We start from the raw sequence: 20,083 nt of genomic DNA on the forward strand, positions 1-20,083 counted from the left end.
GGATGATAGTCTTTTACCAGATGTTTCTTTTGCAAATATTTTCTACCAGTCTCTGGCTGATCTTCCTATTCTCTTAACATTATCTTTTGCAAAGCACAACTTTTTTATTTTTTTTTAACTTTTTATTTTCTATTGGGAAATACCCAATTAACAATACTGTGACAGTTTCAGGCGAACAGCTAAAGGGTTCAGCCATAGGTACACATGTATCCATTCTCCCTCAGTCTTCCCTAGTGTCTCAGATGGTAAAGAGTGTGCCTGCAATGCAGGAGACCCAGGTTCGATTCCCAGGTTGGGAAGATCCCCTGAAGAAGGGAATGGCACCCCACTCCAGTATTCTTGCCTGGAAAATCCCATGGACAGAGGAGCCTGGTGGGCCACAATCCACAGGGTCAAAGTGTTAGACATGATTGAACGACTAGCATACATTCTCTCTCAAACTCCCCTCCCATCCAGGCTGCCACATAACATTGAGCAGAGTCCCATATGCTATACAGTAGGTTCACGTTGGTTATCCATTTTGAATATAGCAACAACTTTTTAAGTTTAATGAAATTCAGCTTTTCAAGTATATATTTCATGAATTGGGCCTTTGGTGTTGTACCAAAAATACGCTGTCAAATCAAAGATCATTTAGGTTTTCTGCTAGATGACACGACTGAGTGACTAACACATACTGTTTAGCATAGGGAACTCTATTCAATATATTGTAAAATCCAACAAGGAAAAGGAATCTTAAAAATATATATATATATTCAGTTATACATATGTATGCATATACTTATGTATAATCATATCACTGTGCTATACACCTAAAACTAACACAACATTGCAAATCAACTACTTTTCAAGTAGAAAAAACAAAATAGAAATAAACCCATGCACTTATGGTCAATTAGTCTACAACAAAAAGGGGCAAGAACATAAAATGAAGACAGTCTCTTCAATAAGTGATGCTGGAAAAACTGGAGAGCTACAAGTAAAAGAATGAAATAAGGGACTTTCATGGTGGTTCAATGGTCAAGAATATGCCTTTCAATGCAGGTTCAATCCATGGTTGGAAAACTAAGATCCCACATGCCAAGGGGTAACTAAGCTTGCATACCCCAACTACTGAGCTCCTGTACTCTGAAGCCCGCAAGCCACAACTAGAAAGCCCACATGCCACAACTAAGACTGAATGCAGCCAAATAAAGAAGGAATGAACTTAGAACATTCTTGAACAGCACATAACAAAAATGAACTCAAAATGGATCAAAGACCTAAACATAAGAGTGGAAACCACAAAACTCCTAATGGAAAACACAGGCAGAATGGTCTGAAATAAATCAATAGTAGGAATAGTTTACTGGATCTCCTATCCAAAATCGAAGGAAATAAAAGGAAAAATAAACAAACGGAATCTAATTAAATTAAAATGCTTTCGCACAGCAAAGGAAACTATTAATAAAATGAAAAGACAACCTAGAGACTGGGAGAAAATATTTGCAAATTATATGATGCATAAGAAGTTAATACTTAGCAAGTATAAACAGTTCATACAATTCAACACAGAAAAACCTGATTTTAAAATGGGCGGAAGAACTGAACAACCATTTTCCAAGGAAGAAATGCAGACGAGCAACAGACATGAAAGGATACTCAACATTGCAAATCATCAGGGAAGTGCAACAAAATGCTTCACAATGTGCTGAAACTACAACACATCACAACCACAATGAGATATCACCTCACACCTTTCAGAATGGCTATCATCAAATGTCTATAAATAACAAACATTGGTAAGGATGTGGAGAAAAGAGAACCCTAGCACACTGCTGATGCAAATGTAAACTAGGGCAGCCACTATGGAGAACAGCATGGTGTTTTCTTAAAATACTAAAAAATTAGAGTCACCATATTATTCAGTGATCCCACTCCTAGGCATATATCCAGAGATAACTCTAATTTGAAAAGATACATATTCACCCAGTGTTCCTGGCAGCAGTATTTTTAATAGCGAGACATGACCGCAGCTTGTTTCCATGGACAGATGTACAGATAATGTGGTACATATATAGAACAGAATACTACACAGAAAGAAAAACAAATGAAATAATGAAATTTGCAACAACATGCATGGACCTAGAGATGATCATACTAAGTAAACCCAGACAAAGACAAATATAATGCTTATATGTGGAATGTAAAAAATTATACAAAATAACTTATTCCAAAACAGTAATAGATTCACACAGAAAAGAAAACTTATTAAGGATACCAAAGGGGAAAGGGAGAAAGAAGGATCAATTAGGAATTTGGGATTAAAATATACACTAATACACACACTTTATTGAGCCCATCTTTGCATAAAATGTTCCCTTGATATCTCTAATTATCTTGAAGATATCTCTAGTCTTTCCCATTCTATTGTTTTCCTCTATTTCTTTGCATTGATCACTGAGGAAGGCTTTCTTATCTCTCCTTGCTATTCTTTGAAACTCTGCATTCAGAGTTTCCTTGTTTCCTTTGTTTTTCACTTCCCTTCTTTTCAGAGCTATTTGTAAGGCCTCCGCAGACAGCCATTTTGCTTTTTTGCATTTCTTTTTCATGGGGATGGTCTTGATTCCTGTCTCCTGTACAATGTCACAAACCTCTGTCCATAGTTCATCAGGTACTCAGTCAGATCTAGTCCCTTAAATCTATTTCTCACTTCCACTGTATAGTCATTAGGGATGCAGAAATGGTAGGCACCTAACAGAAGCAGATGATATTAAGAAAAGGTGACAAGAATACACAGAAGAACTGTACAAAAAAATCTTCAAGACCCAGATAATCACAATGGTGTGATCACTCACCGAGAGCCAGACATTGTGGAATCTGAAGTCAAGTGGGCCTTAGGAAGCATCATAACAAACAAAGCTAGTGGAGGTGATGGAATTCCAGTTGAGCTACTTCAAATCCTGGAAGATGATGCTGTGAAAGTGCTGCACTCAATATGCCAGCAAATTTGGAAAACTCAGCACTGGCCACAGGACTGGAAAAGATCTGTTTTCATTCCAATCCCAAAGAAAAGTAATGCCAAAGAATGCTCAAACTACCGCACAATTGCACTCATCTCACACGCTAGTAATGTTCAAAATTCTCCAAGCCAGGCTTCAGCAATTCGTGAACTGTGTTAAGCTGGTTTCAGAAAAGGCAAAGGAACCAGAGATCAAATTGCCAACATCCGCTGGATCATGGAAAAAGCAAGAGAGCTCCAGAAAAAACATCTATTTCTGCTTTATTGACTATGCCAAAGCCTTTGACTGTGAGGATCATAATCAACTGTGTAAAATTCTGAAAGACATGGGAATACCAGACCACCTGACCTGCCTCTTGAGAAACGTGTATGCAGGTCAGGAACAAACAGTTAGAACTGGACATGGAACAACAGACTGGTTCCAAATAGGAAAAGGAGTTCATCAAAGCTATATATTGTCACCCTGCTTATTTAACTTATATGCAGAGTATATCATGAGAAATGCTGGACTGGAGGAAGCACAAGCTGGAATCAAGATTGCCTCAAGAAATATCAATAACCTCAGATATGCAGATGACACCACCCTTATGGCAGAAAGTGAAGAACTTAAAAGCCTCTTGATGAAAGTGAAAGAGGAGAGTGAAAAAGTTGGCTTAAAAGCTCAACATTCAGAAAACTAAGATCATGGCATGCAGTTCCATCACTTCATGGCAAATAGATGGGGAAACAGTGGAAACAGTGGATGACTTTATTTTTCTGGGCTCCAAAATCACTGTAGATGGTGACTGCAACCATGAAATTAAAAGACGCTTATTCCATGGAAGGAAAGTTATGACCAACCTAGACAGCTTATTAAAAAGCAGAGACATTACTTTGTCAACAAAGGTCCGTCTAGTCAAGGCTCTGGTTTTTCCAGTAGTCATGTATGGGTGTGAGAGTTGGACTATAAAGAAAGCTGTGCACCAAAGAATTGATGCTTTTGAACTGTGGTGTTGGAGAAGACTCTAAGTCCCTTGGGCTGCAAGGAGATCCAACCAGTCCATCCTAAAGGAGATCAGTCCTGGGTGTTCATTGGAAGAACTGATTTTGAAGCTGAAACTCCAATACTTTGGCCACCTGATGCAAAGAGCTGACTCATTGGAAAAGACCCTGATGCTAGGAAAGATTGAGGGCAGGAGGAGAAGGGGATGAGAGGATGAGATGGTTGGATGGCATTATCGACTCAATGGACATGGGTTTGGATGGACTCCGGGAGTTGGTGATGGACAGGGAGGCCTGGCGTGCTGCAATTCATGAGGTCGCAGAGTCAGACATGACTGAGCGACTGAACTGAACTGAATATACACACTACTATATATAATGTATGAGTAGATAAGCAACAAGGAACTACTATATAGGACAGGGAACTACAGTCAATATCTTGTAATAACTTATCATGGAAAATAAACTTGAAAAAAATATATAAGTAACTTTGATGTATACCTGAAGCTAACACATTGTAAATGAACTGTATTTCAATAACACTTAGAAAAATAGAATTATAAAAACATTGCCTGTGTAGGATTTTTTTAATAAGTTCCTTCTTTTTTTTTTAGAAAAATTATTTACATTGGAGGATAATTACTTTACAATATTGTAATGGTTTTTGCCATACATCAGTATGAATCAACCATAGGTATACATATGTCCCCTTCATCCTGAACCCCGTTCCCAGTGCCCTCTCTACCCTATCCCTCCAGGCTGTCACAGAACACTGGCTTTGGGTGCCCTGTGCCATACATTAAATTCACACTGGTTACCTATTTTATATATGGTAATGTATAAGTTAGAAAAGTATTCTCTCAAATCATCCTGCTCTGTGTTTCTTCCACTGAGTCAAAAGTCTGTTCTTTATGTCTGTCTCCTTTGCTGACCTACATGAAAGACCATCAGTACCATCTTTTTAGATTCCATATATATGTGTTAATATATAGTATTTGTCTTTCTCTTTCTTACTTTGCTTTTCTTTCACTCTGTATCATAGGCTCTAGGTTCATCCACCTCATTAGAACTGACTCAAATGAATTTCTTTCTATAACTGAGTAATATTCCACAGTGTAAATGTACCACAACTTCCTTGTCCATTCATCTATCAAGGGACATCTAAGTTGCTTCCAAGTCCTAGCTATTATGAACAGTGCTGCAATGAACATTAGGGTATGTGTGTATTTTTCAATTCTGGTTTCATCAGGGTACATGCCCATGAATGGGATTGCTGGGTCACATGGTACTTTTCTTCATAATTTTGTAAGCAATCTCCATACTGTACTTCATAGCGATTGTATCAGTTTGCATTCTCATCAACACTGTCAGAATATTTCATTTCCTGCACATCCTCTCCAGCACTTACTATTTTCAATTTTTTCTGATGAATGCCATTCTGACCAAAGTGAAATGATACCTCATTGTGGTTTTAATTTGCATTTCTCTAATAATGAGCGATGTTGAAGAACTTTTGTGTTTACTAGCCATCTACATTACTTTGCCAACAAAAGTCCATCCAGTCAAGGCTATGGTTTTTCCAGTAGTCATATACAGATATTAGAGCTGGACCATAAAAAAGATGCATGGCAAAGAACTGATGCCCTCGAACTACGGTGCTGGAGAAGACTCCTGAGATTCCCTTGGACTGCAAGGAGATCAAACAAGTCAATCCTAAAGGAAATCAACCCTGAATATTCACTGGAAGGACAGATGCTGAACCTTAAGCTTCAATATTGTGGTCATCTGATGCGAAGAGCCAACTTATTGGAAAAGATCCTGAACTGGGAAAGATTGAGAGCAGGAGGAAAAGGGGACGACAGAGGACAAGATGGCTGGATGGCATCACTGACTCAAAAAAGAACTAAAGAGCTGCTTGATGAAAGTGAAAGACGAGAGTAAAAAAGTTGGCTTAAAACTCAACGTTCAGAAAACTAAGATCATGGCATCTGGTCCCATCACTTCACGGCAAATAGATGGGGAAACAATGGAAATAGTGACAGACTTTATTTTTTTGGGCTCCAAAAACACTGCAGTGACGACAGCCATAAAATTAAAAGAGCTGGCTCCTTGGAAGAAAGTTATGATCAACCTAGACAGCTTATTAAAAAGCAGAGACATTACTTTGCCAACAAAGGTCCATCTAGTCAAAGCTATGGTTTTTCCAGTAGTCATGTATGGACGTGAGAGTTGGACTATAGAGAAAGCTGAGCGCCTAAGAACTGATGCTTTTGAAATGTGGTGTTGAAGAAGACTCTAGAGAGTCCCTTGGACAGCAAGGAGATCCAACCAGTCCATCCTAAAGGAAATCAGTCCTGAGTATTCATTGGAATACTGAAGCTGAAACTCTAATACTTTGGCCACCTGATGCGGAGAACTGACTCATTTGAAAAGACCCTGATGTTGGGAAAGATTGAAGGCAGGAGGAGAAGGGGACGACAAAGAATGAGATGGTTGGATGGCATCACCGACTCGATGGACATGAGTTTGAGTAAGCTCTGGGAGTTGGTGATGGACAGGGAAGCCTGACGTGCTGCAGTCTATGGGGTCACAAAGAGTTGGACACGACTATGTGTCTGAAATAAACTGATACTTTCCAGGCAGTGCTAGTGGAAAAGAACTCACTTGCCAGTGCATAAGATGTAAGAGACTTGAGTTCAATCCCTGGGTCAGGAAGATCCCTTGGCGGAGGGCATGGCAACCTACTCCAGTATTCTTGCCTGGAAAATCCCATGGACTGAGGAGCCTGGCAGGCTATGGTCCATAGCATCGCAAAGAGTCAGACACGACTTAAGTGACTTAGCACGCAAATATACACACATACATAAAAATTATTTTCCATGATATGTTATTAGAAGATATTGAAGTTTCTTGTGCTATACAGTAAATCAATGTTGCTTATCTATTTTATGTGTAGTAGTTTGTATCTGTTAATCACATACTATTTTTTCTAATTTCTTAATTCTTAATGAAATAGTTGATTTACAATGTTGTGTTAGTTTCTGATATACAGCAAAGTGAATCAGCTGTACATATACATATATCCCCTTTTTTGGATTTCTTTCTTATTTAGGTCACCACAGAGCACAGACTTCCCTGTTCTATACAGCCGGTTTGCATTAGTTATCTATTTTAAAAACTGTTGTTTAGTCTCTAAGTCATTACCAACTCTTTTGTGATCCCATCGAATGTAGCCCGCCAGGCTTCTTTATCCATGGGATTTCTCAGGCAAGAATACTGGAATGAGTTGTCCTTTCCTTCTCCAGGGTATCTTCCCGACCCAGGGATCGAACCTGCATCTTCTTCATTGGCAGGTGGATTTCTTTTACCACTGAGTCACCAGGAAAACCTATTTTATACATGTGTTTTCAGTCACTTCAGTCGTGTCCAACTGTGCTACCCTATCGACTACAGCCTGCCAGGATCCTATGTCCATGGGATTCTCTAGGCAACAATACTGGAGAGGGTTGCCATGCCCTTCTACAGGGGATCTTCCCAACCCAGGGATCAAACCCACATCTCTTACATCTCCTGCATTGGCAGGAGGGTTCTTTACCACTAGTGCTACCTGGGAAGCCCATTTTATACACAGTATTGTATATATGTCAATCCCAATCTCCCAATTTATCCCACCCCCACTTCCTCCCTTGGTATCCATACATTTGTTCTCTATTTCTGTGTCTCTATTCCTGCTTTGAAAATAAGTTCAACTGCTTCATTTTTCTAGATTGAATATATTAGCAATATTATACAATATTTTTCTCTTTCTGACTTTACTCTGTACTACAGTCTGTAGGTCCATGCACATCCTGAAAATAGCACAAGTCCATTCATTTTTATGGCCAAGTAATATTCTATTGTATATATGTACTATATTTTCTTTATCCACCCCTCTGTTGATGGACATGTAGGTTGCTTCCATGTCCTTGCTATTGTGAATAGTGCTGCAATAAACACTAGGGTGCAGGTATCATTTTGAATTATGGTTTTCTCTGGATTTATGCCCAGTAGTGCAATTCCTGGGTCATATGGTAGCTCTATTTTTAGCTTTTTAAGGAATCTCCATACTGCTCTGGATAGCGACTGTATCAATTTACTTTTCCACGGAAAGTGGAAAAGGGTTCTGTTTTCTCTATACCTTCTCCAGCATTTATTATTTAAAGATTTTTTGATGACGACCATTCTGACAAGTGTAAGGTGACACCTCATTGTAGTTCTTACTTGCATTTCTCTACTTAGTGACGTTGGGCATGTTTTCATGTGTTTGTTGGCCATCTGTATGTCTTCTATGGAGAAATATCTATTTAGGTCTGCCATTGATTTTTTGATTGGGTTGTTTTTTTGAGACTGAACTGCATGTGCTGCTTCCACATTTCTAATTTATCCATCGCCAACCTCCCCTTGCCCTTTAGTAACCATAAGTTTGTTTTCTATGTCTGTGGACCTGTTCTGTTTGTTATACAGATGCATTTGTATTATTTTTAGATTGCACATATGAGTGGTATCATATAGCATTTGTCTTTCTCTGACTTACTTTATGAAATACAATATTCTCTATGCCCATTTGGGTTACTGCAAATGTCAACATTTCATTCTCTTCTATAGCTGAGTAGTTTTCTATTGTGTATATACCACATCCTCTTTATCCATTCATCTGTTGACAGACACCAAGTTTACTTTCTTATCATAGCTATTGTAAACAATGCTGCTATGAACACTAAGTTGAACATATATTCTCTAATATTTTTCATTTTCTTTGGATATATATATATACACACACCCAGGAGTAGAGTTGCTGGATCATACAGTAGTTCAAAATAATTGGTTCTGACAGTATTTAGTAGCTTGCTATTTCAGTAATGAGACATATTTTTTATGTTCTCTACTTGCCCATCCCCACTGACATCAACTTACAGCCTGTTTTATAAATAAATTTTGATTGGAACACGTATGCATTCATTAATTTGCATGCTTTCCACAACTATAGAGTTCAGTAGTGTGACAGATACCATACGGTTTAAGGCACAAGGCTTAAGACATTTACCATCTGGCACATTAATGGAATAAGTTGTTGGTCTCTCTAGTAAGATATTATCAAATAAGAATTACATTGATTTATTTAAATAGTACCAAGCATCAGGAAACATTTCGATAACCAAAAAAATCACTTCTTTTTTCTGCTTCATTTCACACTTAACCTCAGGAAACATCACTTTATTTGCTCCTGTCATACTTGCATGTGCCAAAACATCATCTCTGTATCTGTACTTTCACTATGGACACTTTTACATAACAAAATCCATTTGAGATTCATCTATATTGTTATCATTTCAGTTCAGTTGCTCAGTCGTGTCCAACTCTTTGCGACCCCATGGACTGTAGCTCGTCAGGCTCCCTGCAATCTTGATTTTAGTTTGTGACTCATCCAGCCCAGCGTTTCTCATGATGTACTCTGCATATAAGTTAAATAAGCAGGGTGACAATATACAGCCTTGGACATACTCCTTTCCCTATTTGGAACCAGTCTGTTGTTCCATGTCCAGTTCTAACTGTTGCTTCTTGACCTGCAAACATATTTCTCAAGAGGCAGGTCAGGTGGTCTGGTATTCCCATCTCTTTCAGAATTTTCCAGTTTCTTGTGATCCCCATAGTCATGGGCTTTGGTATCAGTTAATTCATTATGCTTTTTTTGGAGAGTAATGCTACATTAAATGGATGTAGAATATTTTATAGATCCACTAACCTGTTGTGGGCCATTTGACTTCTTTCAAGTTTGGGCTGACAAAATAAAGCTACTAATTTTAAGGGTATACATTAATGAACAGTTCTATATGAGAAGAAATGTTATTTCAACTTAAGATAAATATATATGAGAGCAATTGCCTGGTTATATCATAGCTATAGAATTAATTTTATTAAAAAAAAACTGACAAATTGCTTTTACAAGGTACCTGTTCCATTTGACAAACAATGCCTAAAACTTCCATTTATTCTATATCTTTAGCAGCACTTGGAAATACTGGGTTTTTTTACTCAGCCACTCTAGTAGAGATTTATTGATATCCAGTGATTTCTAATTGGCATTTCCTTACTGACAAGTGATGTTAAGTATTTTTCCATTTGCTTACATATCACTTTATCTTTAATGAAGAATATTTCCATCTTTTGCACATTTATTGTAATTCATGTACAACAAAGTTCAATTTTTAAGATCCTTCTAGCCTCTAAAAACTAGTCTGTATTTATAACTTTTTGCATTTTAAACAGATCGCATAAATAAATCATGCAGAAAGAGGCATCTGAATCTGGCTTCCACTTGAATAGTATTTTCAAATTCATCCATGTTGAACAATGTATCAGTACTTCATTCTTTTTATTATACTTTATTTCACTTTCCTGATACTATCTCTTCAAGAACAAAAGCTACCCTATTTTGATTTTGCTGCTTGTGGTTTAGACTTAATATCAAGTCTAAGGTCCTGTAGATGTACAACTATGTTTTCTCTTAAAAGTTGTGACGTTAGCCTTAAAATTTACGTCTTTGATTCATATTTTACTCACCTTTGCAAAGTGTGAAGTTGCTGGACCAAATTTATTCATTTCCATGGGGATATTCACTTGTCCCAACATTATTTGTTGAAAAAATTGATGTTCCCCACTGTAGTGTCTTGACACTCTTGTCAGGAAATCAATTAATCATATATAAGTGGGTACATTTGTGGCTTTTCCATTTCTGTCCTTCCATATACTTATATAACCTGTATGTTTACCCTTACAATTTTACCATGAGGTCTTAATTATTGGATCTCTGTACTAAGCTTTCTTAACAGTTTGCTGTTTTCTTTTCTTAAATTTTATTTATTTTTGGCTGCATCGGGTCTTAGTTGTGGCACACAGGATCTCTGATGCAGCATGCAGGTTCTTTTCTTGTGGCAAAGGCTCCAGAGTGTGTGGGCTCAGTAGTTGTGGCATGTGGACTTAGTTGCCCCATGGCACACAGAATCTTAGTTCCCCAACCAGGGATCAAACCCATGTGCCCTGCACTGGAAGATAAATTCTTAACCACTGGACCACCAGGGAAGTCCTGTACTGAGATCTAAAATCAGGAAATCTGAGTTCTCTAATGTACTTTTTTCCCTAGACTGCTTTGTCTATTATGTATCCATATTTCCATATGAATTTTATACTCAGCTTGCCAATTTCTACAAAAATGCCAGTTGCGACACTGAGAGAGGTGTCACTAACTCTCTAGGTCAATTTGAGGACGAATGTCAATTGTATTTGTTTCTGAAAGCTGGCTAACAGTCAACAACTGCAAAGCTTAGCAAAAGAAAAATTAGTTCTTCCATGGTTCTGGAGACTGGAAGTCTGAAATTAAACTTTTATGTTAACATAAGTAAAATTAATTATCTCACAGTTCTAGAAGATAGAAGTCTGAAATAAAAGCACTCATAGAGTCATGTTTCCAGTGAAGGATCTAGGAGAGAACATATGCCATGTCTTTCTAAGCTTCTATTGTGCCCATCAATCCTTTGTGCCTCTGTTCTTGTAGACACATCACGTCAATCTCCGCCTTTGTAGTTACACAACATTTTTCCTGTATATCTCTGTCTCTGTGTGCCCTTTCCTCTTCTAAGAATACCAGACATACTGGATTAAAATCCCAATCTCCCCAGTATGACGTCAGATTAACTTAATGACATCTGCAAAGCCCCTATTTTCAAATAAGGTAAATTCATAAGAAGCAGAGATTAGAACATTAACATATCTTTTAGGGAAACATAATTCAATTGATGATACCATCTTAACATTACTAACTCTTCCAATGCATGAACATGAGGTATGTTTTGAACTGCTCAATTCTTCTTAAATTTTTTGCAATATGGTTTTCCTAGATCTCAATGTAAGTCTTACACTTATTTTGTTCAGTTCATGCCTAAGCATTTTATTCTTTTGGATACTATTGCAGATTAAATTGGTGTTGTATTTATTTATTCAGATTATTCATTGCTACTATACAGAAAAATAACTCATTTTTCTATAGTTTCTTATATTATGCAATCTTTCTGAATTCATGTATTAGGTCTAATTACATAATGTGGGTTACCTAGGATTTTCCATACACAAAATCATTTCCTCTGTGAATATAGTTTTTGTGCTTCAGTACCAAACTAGATGCAATTTATTTTTCTTGCCTAGCTGACCTGGATAAAATTTCTATTATAATGTCAAACAGAAGGAATAAGAATAGAAATTCATATCTTATTCCTGAACTCAGGGGAAAAATACACAGTCACTGAGTACATTAGCTGTAGATTACTCCTAGATAAATATTATCTGGTTAATAATGTGTATTACCTAACTTCTCTTCCTGGTTTGTGAAATGTTTTCAATATGAATAGGAACTGGATATTTCCAAATGCTTTATATGCATCTACTGAATCTATGTGTATAAAAAAAAAAAACAGGGTTACTTCTTTTAATGTCATATTTTAAGAGCATTTCATAAATATGTTAGAAATATACTCTTTCACTTTATGACTGCTTTTTATCATTTTCCTAGCACTTTCCTTTGAGAGAAAAATTTTTGTCAAGTCAAACTTATTTTTTCACTTATGGGTAATCCTTTTGGTGTGCATGTGTGTATGCTAAGTCACTTCAGTCATGTCTGACTCTGCGACCCCATGGACTGTAGCCGACCAGGCTTCTCCATCTATGGGGATTCTCTAGGCAAGAATACTGGAGTGGGTTGCTGTGTCCTCTTCCAGGGGATATTCCCAACCCAGGGATCAAACGTGCATCCCTTATGTAATACTGTAAATGGTATTAACTAAATTTTGTTTTTCAAGTATTCATGGCTAGTATACTGAAATGCATGCCCTTTATTGGTTTTTCTTGCCTCATGGTATTAGCTAAAACTTCCAGGGCTAATTTGAACAGTAGTGGTGAAATCTAAGATACTCGCCCACTTTCTGTTCATAGAAGGGGAAACCATTCTGTCTTTAATGATTGATACTATCAGTGTTTCTGAGATTCCACTTATGACATTAATGAGGTTGCCTTCTCTTCTAAATCTGCTAAGCATTTTTATTATGAATAGGTTTTAAATGATGTCAAATGCTTTTTCTTTTTGCACCTACTGAGATATGCTTTCTTTTCCAGTTATATGATTGCCTTCCAAATACTGAATTACTCTTTCAGTTCTGAACCAAATCATTCTATTCTCCTTATTTTTTTTAGGTAGGAAATTCATGTTTTATTTCTCCACTGACATATTCACAGCTAATATAAATTAAAGGCCTGCTTGCACACCAAACCCAGGTCCTTTTAGTGGTTCAGTCAAAGAGGTAAGACCTCCAGCTGGCTCACAGGAGAAGCATCCACTCCTCGGCCCAGGTTTTGGGATTTTGCCAGCCTTCAGTTCATCAATAATTTCTTCAATATCTTTAGGTGTCAGATCCTCATAGTAGTTGTCATTTATTTGAACCATTGGTGCATTTACACAGGCCCCTAAACATTCGACTTCTATAAGAGTGAAAAGTTTGTCAGGTGTAGTCTCTCCAACCTTTATTCCAAGTTTTTTCTGAATGGCTTTCAGTATGCTGTCAGAGTTTCGGAGCATGCAAGGTGTGGTAGTGCAGACTTGAATGTGATACTTTCCAACAGGCTTTCGATTATACATTGTATAAAAAGTTGCTACTTCATACACTCTCATTGGAGGTACTTGTAAAATTTCTGCAACATTGTTCATAGCAGAGATGGGCAGCTATCCATTCTGTCTCTGGGCTAAATCCAGAACTGGAAGCACAGCTGCTGCCTTATGCCCTTCTGGGTAGTTTTTCACAATGGCCTCAATCCTCTTATAGTTTTCTGGTGTGAAATCAAATGGAGTTTCTGAGTTATTCTCAGGAGTATCTCTGTGCACAAATAAGGCTCCTCCAGCTCCATTCTAAACAGCTGTCTTATGCAGATTTCTTATATGTTTTCCCCAGTGGGCGGCGAGGCCGGCTACGCGGCCCGTAGCGCCGTGGAGAGGAACATGGCTGGCCAAAGTGCAGGCCTCCTGGCCTCGCCGAGCACCTCTAGTCTCCTTTAAATAGGCATGCTCTCAAGGGAAACTATTTTATCACAATCAAACAAACCTCACGAAAGGGAAATACCCAACTTTTGTTACCTACAGCCTTTGATACAGAGAAAAGAAAATACCTAAGTCCAGAATCCTTGAGCCTTTGACAGGAGGAAGTTCAGTTCAGTTCAGTCGCTCAGTCGTGTCTGACTCTTTGTGACCCCATGGACTACAGCATGCCAGGCTTCCCTGTCCATCATCAAGTCCCAGAGCTTACTTAAACTCATGTCCATCGAGTCAGTGATGTCATCCAACCATCTCATCCTCTGCATCCCTTTCTTCTCCTGCCTTCAATCTTTTGCAGCATCAGCGTTTTTCAAATCTTTCCCAGCATCAGGGTCCTCCAGCCTCTGACAGGAGGAAGGGAAGCACCCAAATCCAGCCCTTTCTAGCCTTCCTGTCCAATCTGAAGTGGGGAAAAAGCAAGAATCATTTGGGAAGGTCACAGACAAGAGATATAGGTCAACTAAAAGATTAAAAGACTGAGACTTTATAATCATTTATAATCATAGGATTATAAATGCTACTCTTCTCCCCTACATACCTTACAATATATTAACAAAGCTCCTCTTTACACTTTTCAGAGGTCTCCTTGGGTTGCCTCCTACTTCCAGGGATTATAGTGTACTTAAGAGTGAAGAAACAGGGGGAAATGTTTCTATGTCACCCTTTCTAAAACAGAAGTCCTTGTACCTGTTTTATAAATAAAGTCTTAATGGAAAATAATCACACTCATTCATTCACTGTAAAAGGTGACTTGTGCTACAGAAACAGAGGTAAGTAGTGTCAGAGATCAGATTGTAAAAAGCTTAAAATACTTTTGATTTGGTCTTTACAAGAAAAGCTTTCTGATCCCTGTGTTAGAGGGCATAATGACGAAATCCCAAATACAACAGCAACAAAAAGGATAAAATATTAAGAATAAGCAGAACAAAACTTTAAAATATATACTAAGATAACCATAAAATACACATTAAAAATTCAAAAAGAGCCTTAGATAAATAAAAAGACATCCTTTGTTTTTGGATTAAGCGGTCCCATGATCTTCAAGACATTATTTATAAGTTTATAAATTTTAAAAACATAAATATAAATTTATAAGTTTATAAATTTTAAAAACATAAATATAAATAAAAAGGTAATTAAATCCTCCCCAAAAATCCCAATGAATTTTACAGAGGTATATGAATTGTTCCTGAAGTTCAACTGGAAAAATAAATTCACATTAATTTCAATGGAAAAGAACAAGAAAGTCCAGAAATAGATCCAACTATATGTAAAAGCTTACTGTATCACAGTCCATATGCAGTTAATAATGTATCACTTTACATCTTGCAGTGTTATAAGCTCATAGCTCTCTGTTCTTTATGTTACTTTTTTATATATAATACATGTGTAAATGTTATAGTTCTAATATAACTTATTTTAATATAACTTTTAATATAACTTATGTCTAACATAAGACAATGTTATAGTTCTAATTTTTAATAAGGTATTCATCTTATAAAGCTATTAAGAGAGAAAAGGGGGGGAAAAAAACGATTTTGTATTTACCCAGATATTTACCAGTTCTAATCCTCTTCATTTTTTTCTGAAGATCCAAGTTTCCATGAAATTTCATTTACTTCCATCTTAAGAACCTCCTTTATCATGTTATAATATAGATCCATTTGTAACAAATACTCTTATAGCTTTCCTTTATTTAAAATACCTTTATCCCATCTTCATTTTTGAATATTTTCACTGGATATTCATCAAGGGTTGACAGGTTTGTTTCTTTCTTCCCGCCCTAACAACTTAAAGTTGCTGTTGCATGCAGTCTCATTGAAATGGTTTCTAATAAGAAGTCAGAAAGAAATAGGATCATTGTGCCTGATTATACATAACTTTTCTCTTGCTAAGATTTACACTTTATGTTTGGCTTCAGACACTTTAATTATGATGTGCCTCAGGTGGACTTATTTACTTTTATCATACTTGATATTTAACATATTCTATCTGTAAATTTTTACATTTACTCAAGTTTGAGAATTTTTCAGTCACTAACAAATAGTTTTTCCCCATCTCTCTATCTCTTCTGATATCCCAATTACACAGGTTTCTGTGGCTCTGTTCAGTTTTTCTCACTTTTTTAACTCTTTTCTTCACATAGGATAATTTCTATTGATCTGGCTTCAAGTTCACCTTTTCTTCTGTCATGTCTATATATATATAAACAAAAGTTAAATCCCTTCAATGAACTTTATATTTCAGAAATTATATTATTCCTTTTTAAAATTTCCAATTATTTCCTCTTCATGAGTTTCTTGTTGACAGTTCCCAATTTTCTGCTGAGATTTTCATGCATTGAAAATATGTTGTTTCACTTCTTTGAGAATAGTTTAAAATGCCCACTTTAAAATTCTCAAATACTAGTTTACAATTTTGGTTTACCTTAGAGTACAAACTTTCTTTTCTGTAAAGAATGTGTAACACTTTTTTTTTTTTTTTGGTTCTTCATAAGAATGAACACTGTAATCCATAAAAATGCTACTATAAAAATAATACACAAAATATAAGCTAAATATTAAATAGAAAAACTAAAATAGAATTTTAAAAATATTCAACTGTTCCCAGAAAAGCAAGAAAGGAGGAACAAAAAAATTAATAATAGAGTAAACAAATAAAAAGCCAAAAATAAAATGCTAGACCACAGCTGAGGCACATCAATAATTACATTAAATGTTAATGGAATAAATGCTCCACTTTAAAAGGCAGAAACTGTTAAGAACAGATTTAAAAATTAAGATAAACTAAATATGAAGTACAGAGATTAACTTTAAATATAAAACACAAACAGAATGAAATGGATGGAAAAATGGTATCCCAAGGAAATGATAAGGATAAGTAGACTAGTTGTATTAATAGTAGATAAAACAGATTTTAAAACAAAACTTATTACTAGAAATCAAGGATTCAGACTGGGACTTCCCTGGCAATTCAGTGGGTAAGACTCTGCACATCCAATGCAGGGTGCCCGGGTGTGATCCCTGGTCCAGAAACTTGTTCCTATATGCCACAACTAAAAGATCCCAGAGGAGGCAACAAAAACCCCAAATGCCACAACTAAGACCCAGCACAGCCAAATAAATTAACAACAACAACAAAAAAGGACTAAAGTCTAAAAAAGGACTGATTCAACAAGACAGAACAATCATAAATGTATGTGTACTCAGTAACAGAGTATCAAAGTACAGGAAATAAAGACTGATAAAAGACAATTCCACGCTCGTGGCTGCTAATTTTAAACCCCTCTGTAATGGAATTCCAGTAGAGCTATTTCAAATCCTAAAAAATGATGCTGTGAAAGTGCTCCACTCAATATGCCAGCAAACTTGGAAACCTCAGCAGTGGCCAAGGGACTGGAAAAGGTCAGTTTTCATTCCAATTCCAAAGAAAGGCAAAGCCAAAGAATGCTCAAACTACCACACAATTGCACTCATTTCAAATGCTAGCAAAGTAATGCTCAAAATTCTCCAAGCCAGGCTTCAACAGTACATTAACTGTGAACTTCCAGATGTTCAAGCTGGATTTAGAAAAGGCAGAGGAACTAGAGATCAAACTGCCAACATCTGTTGGATCATCGAAAAAGCAAGAAAGTTCCAGAAAAACATCTATTTCTGTTTTATTGACTATGCCAAAGCTTTTGACTGTGTGGATCACAATAAACTGTGGAAAATTCTTCAAGAGATGGGAACACCAGACCACCTGACCTGCCCCTTGAGAAATCTGTACGCACGTCAAGAAGCAACAGTTAGAACGGGACATGGAACAACAGACTGGTTCCAAATAGGGAAAGGAGTATGTCAAGGCTGTATATTGTCACCCCGCTTATTTAACTTATATGCAGAGTATATCATGAGAAATGCTGGACTGGATGAAGCACAAGCTGGAATCAAGATTGCCGGGAGAAATATCAATAACCTCAGATATGCAGATGATACCACCTTTATGGTAGAAAGCGAAGAACTAAAGAGCCTCTTGAGGAAAGTGAAAGAGGAAAGTGAAAAAGCTGGCTTAAAGCTCAACATTCAGAAAATTAAGATTATGGCATCTGGTCCCATCACTTCATCACAAATAGATGGGAAAACAGTGGAAACAGTGGCTGACTTTATTTTGGGGGGCTCCAAAATCACTGCAGACAGTGACTGCAGCCATGAAATTAAAAGATGCTTACTCCTTGGAAGCAAAGTTATGACCAACCTAGACAGCTTATTAAAAAGCAGAGACGTTACTTTGCCAACAAAGGTCCGTCTAGTCAAAGCTATGGTTTTTCCAGTAGTCATGTATGGATGTGAGAATTGAACCATAGAGAAAGCTGAGCACTAAAGAATTGATGCTTTTGAACTGTGGTGTTGGAGAAGACTCTCTAGAGTCCTTTGGACAGCAAGGAGTTCCACCAGTCCATCCTAAAGGAAATCAGTCCTGAATATTCATTGGAAGGACTGATGCTGAAGCTGAACCTCCAATACTTTGACCACCTGATGGGAAGATCTGACTCATTTGAAAAGACCCTTATGTTGGGAAAGATTGAAGGCGGGAGGAGGAGGGGGATGACTGAGGATGAGATGGTTGAATGGCATCACTGACTCAAGGGACATGAGTTTGAGTAAACTCCAGGAGTTCGTGATGGACAGGGAGGCCTGGTGTGCTGCAGTCCATGGGGTCACAAAGAGTCAGACATGACTGACCAACTGAACTGAACTGAAGCAACTGAGAGACCCACAAAAAAATTTAGGAATTTATACATGCATAACAGATATGGACAATGTTATCAATCACCTAGATTCAATTTATATTCTTAGATAATACACCAAAAATGACATAATGCACATTATTTCCAAATGTACTAGGTAGGTTTACCAAGATGGACAATATTCTGGACCATAATACAGTCCACATATAAATAAAAACATTAAGATCATACAAAATATAAAGTAAACAGGAAACCCCCAAATATATGGAAGTTAACCATTCCTTTAAATGAACACTGAGTCAGTGGAAAAAATTATAAGAAAAACTAGATGACATTTGGCATTGAACAATAATGAAAAGATATTTTAAATCCGTGTGTGTGTGTTAAGTCTCTTTAGTCATGTCCGATTCTGTGCTACCCTGTTGACTGTAGCCTACCAGGCTCCGATGTCCATGGGATTCTCCAGGCAAGAATAGTAGAATGGGTTGCCACCCCTTCTCCAGGGCATCTTCCCTATCCAGGGATCAAACCCGCATCTGTTACATGTCCTGCATTGGCAGACAGGTTCTTTACCCCTAGCACCATCTGGGAAGCCCTTTAAATCTATGAGATCAGCTAAACAGAGAAATTTATGACTTTAAATATCTATGTTAGAAAAGAAGGAAGGTCTGGGATCAATGCTCTAAGCCTAGGGCTAGGGTGGGGGAAGGGTGCTGATCTACAACCCTCAGGCCTGTGTTGTCTTCGTAAATAATGTTTTATCAGAACACAGCCACATTCACTCATTTAAGAATTATCTACAGCTGACTTTTGCCACAATGCCAGCACTAAGCAATTGTGAAAGGCCATATAGTCCATAACGGAGAAGGCAATGGCACCCCACTCCAGTGTTTCCATGCCTGGAAAATCCCATGGACGGAGGAGCCTGGTGGGCCGCAGTCCATGGGGTCGCTAAGAGTTGGACACGACTGAGCAACTTCACTTTCACTTTTCATTTTCACGCACTGGAGAAGGAAATGGCAACCCACTCCAGTGTTCTTGCCTGGAGAATCCCAGGGACGGGGGAGCCTGGTGGGCTGCCGTCTATGGGGTCGCACAGAGTCGGACACGACTGAAGCGACTTAGCAGTATATAGTCCATAAAGCTAAAATATTATGCTGTCCTCTAATAAAAATTTTGCTTAAGCTTCCACCTTATGAAA

General features: G+C 37.4%; 1 pseudogene; it reads right to left on the bottom strand.

The window, feature by feature from the left end:
• The window catches only part of LOC133243152 (NADH dehydrogenase [ubiquinone] flavoprotein 2, mitochondrial-like), a 193,797-nt pseudogene that overhangs the window by 103,820 nt on the left and 69,894 nt on the right, over positions 1-20,083 (bottom strand).

Source organism: Bos javanicus, chromosome X (assembly GCF_032452875.1).
Source record: "Bos javanicus breed banteng chromosome X, ARS-OSU_banteng_1.0, whole genome shotgun sequence".
Taxonomy (NCBI): domain Eukaryota; kingdom Metazoa; phylum Chordata; class Mammalia; order Artiodactyla; family Bovidae; genus Bos; species Bos javanicus.